The sequence below is a fragment of the Sphaerodactylus townsendi genome, linkage group LG01 (assembly GCF_021028975.2).
Source record: "Sphaerodactylus townsendi isolate TG3544 linkage group LG01, MPM_Stown_v2.3, whole genome shotgun sequence".
NCBI lineage: Eukaryota > Metazoa > Chordata > Lepidosauria > Squamata > Sphaerodactylidae > Sphaerodactylus > Sphaerodactylus townsendi.
In genome coordinates, this window is record NC_059425.1 from 140,025,129 (window position 1) to 140,034,918 (window position 9,790).

At 43.5% G+C, this 9,790-nt stretch overlaps 1 protein-coding gene across 4 annotated transcripts in view; it reads right to left on the bottom strand.

Moving 5' to 3' along the window:
- MYO6 (myosin VI) overlaps positions 1-9,284 on the bottom strand; it is a 125,086-nt gene extending 115,802 nt beyond the window's left edge. Inside the window, exon 1 of one of the 4 annotated variants that reach the window (XR_007244411.1) lies at positions 9,080-9,284. The gene's annotated coding sequence lies outside the window, so the exon portion shown is untranslated. The remainder of the gene's footprint in view (positions 1-9,079) is intronic. The other 3 variants (XM_048495609.1, XM_048495588.1, XM_048495598.1) reach the window with 3 other exon arrangements.
- Between the last annotated feature and the right edge of the window lie 506 nt (positions 9,285-9,790).

Below are 9,790 nucleotides of genomic sequence, written 5' to 3' on the forward strand. Positions count from 1 at the left end.
CATTGGTTAGGCCACACCTGGAATACTGCCTGCAGTTCTGGAGGTCTGACTACAAAAAGGATGTGGGCAGGATGGAGCACGTGTAGAAGAGAATGATAAGGATGATAGGGCTTGGAGACCAAGGCAGAGAGATTTGGGAATGTTCAGTCAAGAGAAAAGAAGTGGGATATGATCGCTCTCTTTTTAAGCATTTGAAGGGCTATCACTTTAGAGGAGGACAGGGAGCTGTTCCTATTGGCAGAAGAGAATATGACTCACAACAACGGGTTTAAATTATGGCTGGAAAGGCATCAGCTAGATATTGGGGAGGGGAGGAAGGGAATTACAGTAACAGTTGTTCAGCAGTAGAATCGGCTGCCAAGGGAGGTGGTGAACTCCCTCTCACTGGCAGTCTTCAAGCAGTGGTTAGAGGAATATTTGTGAGGAATGCTTTAGACTGATCCTGCATTGAGCAGGGGATTGGACTAAATGGCCTGTGTTTGCTAAAACCTAGGTGGTATCAAGACTCCACTGGGATGGGAGAATCAATTAAGATGATCTACCTTGTAGTCTGATGGGTCCAACAGGTTTTCAGATAGCATTGGGGGATTTTCCTGCTGGCATGGTCAGAGCTCCAGTTCTGGCATATGCCAGAAAACAACAAGGTGGAAGTGCAAGCCCAGAGGTGGGATTCAGCCAGTTCAGCCCAGTTTGGCTGAACCGGTTGTTAAAAGCCCCTCACTCTCCTACCCTAGGAGAGGGAGCTACAACAGGGCTTTTAGCACCAGCCCAGGGTGGGGAGGAGAGCTCCCGCTTGGCTCTCCTCCCTGCTCTGAGCTCCCGGGATGGGGAGGAGACTTCCTGAGCCGGGAAGCACTTGGGGGGATATATGGAGGGGTCCAGGAAGCATGGGGGGCTAGGCAGTCCAATCTGTGACCAGCAGGCCCCCCGCAGAGGCCTCCGATGGCCGCAGCCCTGCTGGAGGTCGCCCAGGCGTCCCAGCCACTGCCCTAGCCCAGGAAGGCCATTGCCATGCATCCTGCCAGCAGTGGCCTTCCCAGGCTAGGGCAGCGGCCGGAAGGCCTGGGTGACCTCTGGCAGGGCTTCCAGCAGCAGCAGCCATGCTGGACTCCATCGGCTGCTACAGCCCCACCTCCTCCCTTGGGCTGAGCTCCATCCCACCACTGATGGAGCTTCAGGGAGGAAGCCAAAGCAGCCGGCAGCAAGCCACAACCTCACCGGCTGCTGCGGCCCCACTTCCTCTCTTGAGCAGGGGGATTGAGCAGGGGGCAGTAGCCGGTTCCGATTGAGCGGGGGCAACACCCCGCTCCCCCTCTCCCACTTATCCAGAACCAGTTGTTACATTTTTTGAATCCCACCACTGTGTAGGCCGGTAAATTTTCTTGGACCTCTTGGCAGCTTTAATATCACTGATTATAGTATCCTTCTGGATCGCCTTTCTAGACTAGAAGGCACTGTTTTGCAGTGTCTTCTACCCTATCTCGAGGGATGATTCACCTGTCTCTCTCAATTAGTATGTTTTGGTGAAGATTTCTTTGTTTCACCTGGTATAATCCCAATAAAAATTACTGACCTGCCTTCTAGGGTTGTTTGTGTGTTTTAAATTTAATTTTATATTTTAACTATATTCTAATTGTTTAAATGCTAATATTTGCTGCCTTGTGGACCCCAACTGGGTGGAAAAGTAACATAAAAATGTTTTAAACAAATAAATAACGCAAGATGGCCCCTGTATCTAGTGACGTGGATTTTCTGGAAAAATCTAAATTGGAAAATATTTTGATTCAAACTTAAATTATATTAGTAAATTTTAATTTGAATCGTGTTGATTGGTATGCAAAACAACCCTGACATGATAAACTACGCTTTTATATGTAGGGTGGAAAATTTTCCATGGTAATAAAAAATTCCACACCACATCACTGCCTATATAGAAGCACAGTAAATGGAGTGTTATATCCAATACACGTTCTCCCCTAAAAGTAGCAGGAAATAAAACAAACACACATGATAAAACTCTACCTTCTCTGAAGGACACTGAAGGCCTCTCGGGGCCTGTACCTGGCTACTACGACTGCCAGGCAAAGTCATGTGCTTCCACGCATAACCAAAAGTCTTCATGTAGAGAGAAGATAACATTAACCTTCCAAATGAAGCCTCACCCTCACAGCATTTGATTAAGGATACAAACACCTATGACTAATAGCGTAACAACGCAGAGTCCCCATAGGCGGAGCAGGAAGTTTCCAGATGGGGAAATGATTGGAGACTATTGCTCACTAGTCCCTGGTATCAGGTGCAACTGTTCAGATCAGAGGCACCTGATCCCACCATGCAATGACAAGCAACAGCATACATATCACTGTATTGGCACATTTCAGACCCAAGATTGTCCTCAGAATTGCTTCTTCATAGAGGGAATCAACATGCAACTTTCAGGGTGTTGCATTTTTGGATTTTCCACACATATCTAGTGTTAAATAGAAACTACAAGATACACAAGCAATCTTCTTCTTTGTAAATTAAAAGCATTGTTTTTGTTCATTCTGGTTCTATCACGATTTCTTGATGGTTAACAAACTAATAGCTTTTCCCAATCCCAACCTATTCTTCATGGAAGAGAACTGTTGCTTCTTCTTTCTTTTCTTTTTTTTATACACATGTTTCCCATAATAAACACATCTTAAGTTGCAGCTACAGATCTATTCATTTTCCCCCACAACTCAAACAATGTAGCTAGAAAACGAAACAAAGCAGCCTAAAGGGATCCAGATAGGAAAATATAGCAAGCAGCAGACAGTACGATAAAATCATTCAGCACCACATATGTGTCTACATAATCACTGTAGGATAAAATGAAGTCATAGAAGCTTTGCTTCTTTTCCACATCATTTTCTGTTGTTAAATGTCTGTTTTGCAGCTGTTTTGGCCTAAGGGTTAGATAGCTTGCTGTGGTATAGTGGAGGGGAGGGTGGGTCAGTGGTGTGATTCAGCAGGTTCGCACCACTTCGGCAGAATCGGTTGTAAAAATGGTGATTGTAAACAACCAGTTGTTAAATTATTTGAATCCCACCACCAGAACCGGTTGTTAAATTATTTGAATCCCACCATTGGGGGCGTTGTTTTGTTTTTGCCGAGCTACAAAAACTTCACTTTAGTATGCAATAATACATAAAACCAGGCCAACAGCAAAAGTTACCATATAACGAGAATAAATCTGATTTCCTTGTTACACGAAGAATTTAGCATGTTCAACTTGCTCCCATTTTAGCAAGCATGTAAGGCAACAGTGTTTTTTCAAGCATAAACCTATGGAGGCTACAGCCATTGAAACTACTTGGATTTCATGCTTTCATCTCACCCTTTACCTTTTGCTGTAATGTTTAATAACTTCTGTGTGTTATCGTCATAATCCTGTAATCCCCAAAAGAAATGTCAGTGTTAAAATATCCACCATCAACAATTTATACTGTACTGGGATTCTGCCAGATCTTTGTTACTGAACTACACAGGAGAGAGTCTCATTTTTCAGTTCTCTGTTAATGTGTTAAATTCACGGCGTAAGATGACTTGACTTGGTTGTCAACCTTTGCACTTCCCTAACTGCTGGTGAACTCCCTGGGCCATTTTATGACAATGATTTCAAGAACGCTGCGAAAAACTGGATACTTTCCAGGACTAACCACCATCCATGGGAACATCCATAAAAAGAACAAGTTAATTGCTAACAGACAACTGATCTTTTAAATCTATTATGTATTTTGAATGAAAGTAACTAAACCCACAAAGAATCCCCCTAGCTCCTGCACAGGGGTTTTTCTAGTATCTGACTGTTCATTTAACACACCTGAAACCCACAAGATCCTGGGCTTTCATATTCCAATGGAGACGTTCTTTTATTTGCCCACACAGTCAACATGAGAAATCCAGACATTTGGGTAGGTTGTGCAGTGCATACTTGGGAATATATGATGCAGGTACTGCCTCCCCTCAAACCATCAACTGCACAAAAAACTTACATACTTCCTTGAAACACCATTCCCTTGCTCTGTTGTCTAACATGGGAGTCTGCAACCATGGCTCTAGAACCAAACACAGCTCAGTATGCAACCAAATATGACTTTGTACTAACGTAAACAAAGGCTGATTTTGCACGGTAAAAATGCCCCGTTGCTGACACGGGGAATGCCCCGCCACAATGGGGAGTTTTGCACAGTTCCTGTCGCTGCAGCATGTCTGCCATGCTGTCGCCCCGGAGCTTCCCCGCAGCAATGCCTTTCCTCCTAGACTTTCCAGAACTGCAAAGGTTGAGGACATATTTGAATGCCCCTCTGTTGCTCCGGTGGCTTCTGCTGCCGTTAAAAACTCCTCATCAGCAGAACAAGGCCATTTTTCCTGCCTTGCCACTCTGGCCCGCCCCTCCAATGAAAAGCCCCCCCCCCCCTGCAGTGGAATAAAAAACACACAGAGAGAAACCTTGCAAAAACCTTGCAAAAAAGTGGCATATGAAGGTGCTGTGAACAGGAAAGCAGTGATTCCCTTGCACATGCAAGGAGTTTAGAATGGGTGGGGGTGGGAGGTTGGAGTACTGTGATTCCCTCACACATGCAGGGATTTTAGACGGGGGGGGGGGGTGAGGGCACCGAAATACCCAGTACCTGTTTTGTGCAAAGTCATTTAAAACTAAATTGGTGAAAGTGAGTGGGGGAAATTAAACCAATCAGAACGTGGGCACGGAGGTTGTCTACGTATGTGTAGAAGACATTGCCAAAGACCTCGCGGTGCAAGTGGAGGAGAGCTGGGGAGCAGTGCAAAGTCAACAGCAGGGTAAAAAGCTGCACACCCAGATACAGCACGAGGCATTTTTACTGTGTAAAATCAGCCAAAATCGTTAAATTCATATTCATGGAATGAAAACTGGGATGCTAGAATAACCAATATGTGAAGGGGATGGCAGGCAGGCAAAGATTTTTTATGGGACTAAACAATTCTTGGAAACACTCTGCAGAAAGGAAAATGAAAAGGCAAACAGCTGCCAATAATTCAGGTGTGAATCATGTGTGGATTTATGCCACTGCGCTATACAACTGTGCATAGTGCTCCTGTGTATAGTATTGATTGGGAGATTCCCACATGTGGCAGTCCTAATAAGAGACAAAACAACCTGTGTTCAGGCTGCAAAAACATTATGGATAATCAACACATCAATTATCAGTTATGTTAACGTGTACTTCTCTGACATAGCTTGGCTCTTTAATCATAAAGGGTTGTGAATTCCTAATGGAAAACAAGGATATCAAGCACTCCAGGGGCAGGGGGAGGGAGACAAGCAGTGGCCAGATTCCAGAGAACCACGTGGCATTATAGAAGTGGCTCAAACCAGTCCTGTAGAATCCATGTTTTTCTTAACACAAACTCTTTCCCAAGCTTCACAGTACAGAGAGGACTGCTCTTCAACAAGTCTGACATCCCCCATTAGCTTGGAAAAGTAGTTTAATGGTTTCTTACCATCTGATATTTCAAAAATGAAACCCTACTTATTGAGATAAAGACACATGCCACAATCAACTTTGCCTGGTACAAAACTTAGAGTTGTTTTTAAAAGAGCAAAACTTTTTTAAAAAAAAAAAAGGACCAGGACAATTGTGGACAGAGCGGTTGTCCATGGGAAAGTTGTGCTGGTTTTTTAGCTCTACAATCAATGTGTATAAATCTTATCTATTTCATTTCATCACCCAGAGAAAAGTTTAAATGAAGGCACAGGATCCAAGGCACAGGATCCAAGGCACAGGAGGGAATGAAGGCACAGGATCCAAGTCATCATATTCATATTTCACATCCCTGCTGTCATAAGTTGTCCTTTGAATACCCACTTTTGTTTTTTTTTAATTGACAATATAGCCATGATGGAGGTGCTGCCAAAAACGAGCTCCTGGTCTAAAATGCATTTCAGGTTACAGCACAATATCTATCTATATATACATCAGATTTTCATTTCACAGTCCCTGCAAAGAGTAATAGCATTCTAATCAATTATCATACAGGTTCTCACATTAAACTTGGAAGTCTCCATGTTCGTCTGGAAGGAATGAGCATGTATATTTATGTGCACATACTGATAGAGCTACAAACATTCAGTAAGCAAAAATACTATGATACAGGAATGCGTCTAAGGTTCATAAAGATATATCTAAACATGTACCACCAGTTTGGTGTATTGGTTCAAGATTCATATTAGGATCTGGGAGACCCAGGTTCGAATTCCTACTCTGCTACAAAACATGCTTAGTGACCTCAGGCCAGTTATACACACCCAGCCTAACCTTCTTCACAGGATTCTTGTGAAAATAAAATGGAGACGAGAATAGTTTAAACCACTGTCTCCACTGGGGAGAAAGGAGGGCTATAATTGAATCTAATAAATAAATGAGCAGAACAATCTGAATTGAATTGCACCGTTCAATCCAGAAGCCTCAGAAGGTGTAAGCTATTTTGGGCTGTACAGCTGGAGAATTAACAGAAGTGTTCTCTCTATCTCAAGTACCTGAAGGCACTCTGTCCATTTCATACATCAGGATTCTTACTCTGAAAACTCACAGCCCTTCAAACAATTAAAACGAAGTGCTACAAGGATCCATGTCTTGTGATTGCAGTTCACCCAAGTGTTGTGTAATCAGTGTAAAATGTGATGAAGTGGTAGTATGTTTTTTCCAGATGTGTCAGCCAAAAGTTAACGAATACCATAGGAAGAGTTTCATATCAATTACCAACGTTTACATCATTCCCAGAACAAGATGAAAAGCTTGAGACTGAACCTTTGCATATCAAAACGATCTGACTTGACTGCTTTCAGTATAATCATCTGGCACAAGTTTGTCCAAGTGTCGCCCAATAACACCATCAGGACCAGTAACAGGCCAGGGACCATCTTGCTGCATCTCCTATTTGCTGCTTTGTTAATTATGCTGATTTGAGAAGATATAACCTTGCCTGCACATAAGTGTATGTTAGGAAGCTAGATTTTCTTATTTTATTGCACCTACTTGTCCTATGTCTTATGCTTAAGTGTGAACCTTTTCTTTATTTTCAATGAAGCCTGTTGTTTTTATTGATGCGTTCTCCTCCATCCACGAGAGTCCAAACCCAGTTTTGGTTAAACTAGCAGAAGGGGATTTATTCCCAGGTCTGGGAACAGGGAATCAAATCATCTTTGTAAGGACATGATGGGTTGGAAACTCCCATCTTTGATAGCAGCTTTCTCCAACCACTGTCATTTACCTGTTCTTGCTGTCACATGTCAAGCGTTGCAAGGATAACACTTAACATCTCCCCACTACATTCTAAAGAACTTCCTGTCCTCCTTCCTTATTTTCCTTGATATAATTAAAGTGGATGACTACACTGAAAGCTCCAGACTTCTCTCCTAACACCTGAGACTTATATTCCATTCTCTCCATCACATTCTGAATTAATTAGCAGGTGGCATGTAAATTTAATGAAAGGCAGGCAAGATAATCACCACTGAGAGGAAAATACATCACCATTAATTTTACTTTCCCCAAGCAACCATGAACACTGATCGGGAAAGTCATCTTCTTGGTTTATGTTCAGAATGTTTTATGTAATTTAAATAAGAAAACTGAAACAGGCAAATGCAAGAAATCACAGTGGGAACATTTCAGAGCTCAAAACAAACACACAAACAAAAAAACCTACTGCAGGTAAACTGGGTCCACTGTTGCATTACCTTGTTTTTTTGCAAAACAAGGATAAATAAGGTAGTTGTTATTCAAACACTAATGAGATTATATTTAATATTATTAATGAGAAATATCCTACTGACAATCTAGTAATTTATGAAAACATATTTCAAGGTACTGAAATGTAACCTAGCAACAAATAGGAAAAAACGACTAGCAGTTCTGGACATATTTCTTCAAAGATGCATGCTCACCTACATAAAGGGCTGATTTCTATTAATAGTAGCCAGGCACGCTGTGACATCACCTTGGAAAAAGCCTGACTACTCCCCAAAACACCTGACATAGCAAAATCTGGGATGCAATCATGAAAACATTAGCAGGGCAAGTGATGCACTGATGATCCAAAGAGATTTCTTCACCTATCTTCCACTCATTAGTTATTCTGATCGGTCTTCCAGTATTCATGTACCACCCAAACCATCACTGTTCAGTTTTGACACAGTAATAACTGCAGAACTCAATATATTCCAACAACATAACTTAAGTCTCACTGCAACATAGTTCTACACGCTGCACCTCTTTGTAAATGTTGTTAAATTACAGGTGATTATTTCTCGCAATGATTATTAGGCAACCATTACTTAGTTTAAATGCTGGGGATGGGTGGGAGAGTCACTTTTTGTAGTTCAACATCTCCCAGTCACAATCACTTCCTATAGAGTGTGCAATTACTGCAGTTAAAAAGTTCTTCTAAAGGTGAACAATTAACCTGCCACTATTTCCACCCCTGGATTCCCTAATTACACAGATTAAATCGGTCCACACCTCAAGATGCAATGACAGAACAGGATTTTAAAGAATCGAGCATTTACCCTGTTTTTTTTTTCTAATGGTGTATATACACACACAAAGGTGCCTGGCGTATGACTTTACAGGTAACACAACTCCTCCCGTGGATGACGCTAGCTGAAAAGCACCGCAGCCAACAACTTTCCAAAACAGCCGTCTATTTTGCACTATGCAATTTAAAAGATCGAACCGATCCCCACGTCCAGCTAATAACAGCAAAGCCGGAATTCCCACTTGAGGATGCGACAACAGACCCAGCAGCAGCAACACACAACAATAACAACAGGCGAAGAGAAGTGTCAGGCGCAGCCGAATGAAGGAGGAGGCAGGAGTGGGGGAGCAGGAACGCGGACAAACTGGAGGAAAAGCTGGGAGAAGAACCGAGAACGGGGGGAGAGGGGGGCGCTGAGATGCAAAAGAGAAACGCGGGGAGGCACCCCCAGAAGGGGGGCAATTGCAACGGCCAGAGGGAGCAAACGACCCGGCGGACCAAGAAAGGGGGACTCAGAGCGAGACTGACTGGTTACCTGTTGTCGTCGCAGCCGCCGAACTTGGTCCCAGCTGATGCCGCCTCGGCCCGGGCGCTGCGCTGCTCTGGCTGCCCCAAGCGTTCCCGGGAGCCGAGTCCGGCCGGGATTGGGCGGGGCTTCCCCTGACGTCACGGCAGGACGGGAGGCGAAAGCTCCGGGCGTTCTGAAGCCGGCCGGTGTAGCAACTTTTACTGGCGCTTGTCAGTTTCCCCAGACCACACGCTACTGAGCATGCTCAAGGCACCACAGCGCATGCTCAGTGGCAGCTAGTGATCCGTCAATGGCCATCTGTTTCCCACTCAGGGGTGCAGAGTGCGACGCCCCGGTTAAAAAATGTTAAATTTAAGTTAACGGAAGGAGGCTTAACGATCGCGCTATTTTGTATACAGATACGGCTGATGTGGTAAAGCGAAGAATTACTGTGAGTTGGTTTCGAACAAGTCATAATGTGAAAGAGCTGAAGAGCTGGCAAAAATAGAGCATGCTCGGTTTTTCCCATTGCGGTCACGGAATGAAGAGGGAGAGTGGAAAGTTTGGATTTAAGTCATGTCGCGACTGTACTGTGCAAACATCTTGAGTTCTACCTGTTCTTTTACTTCTCCCTTGCTGCAGAATAAGACAAATATCTGGGGGTGACAAGATTGATCTGAATATGGACAATTCATGTTCAGAAGAGAAGAGAATCCATTTGGAAATCACTTATTGGGA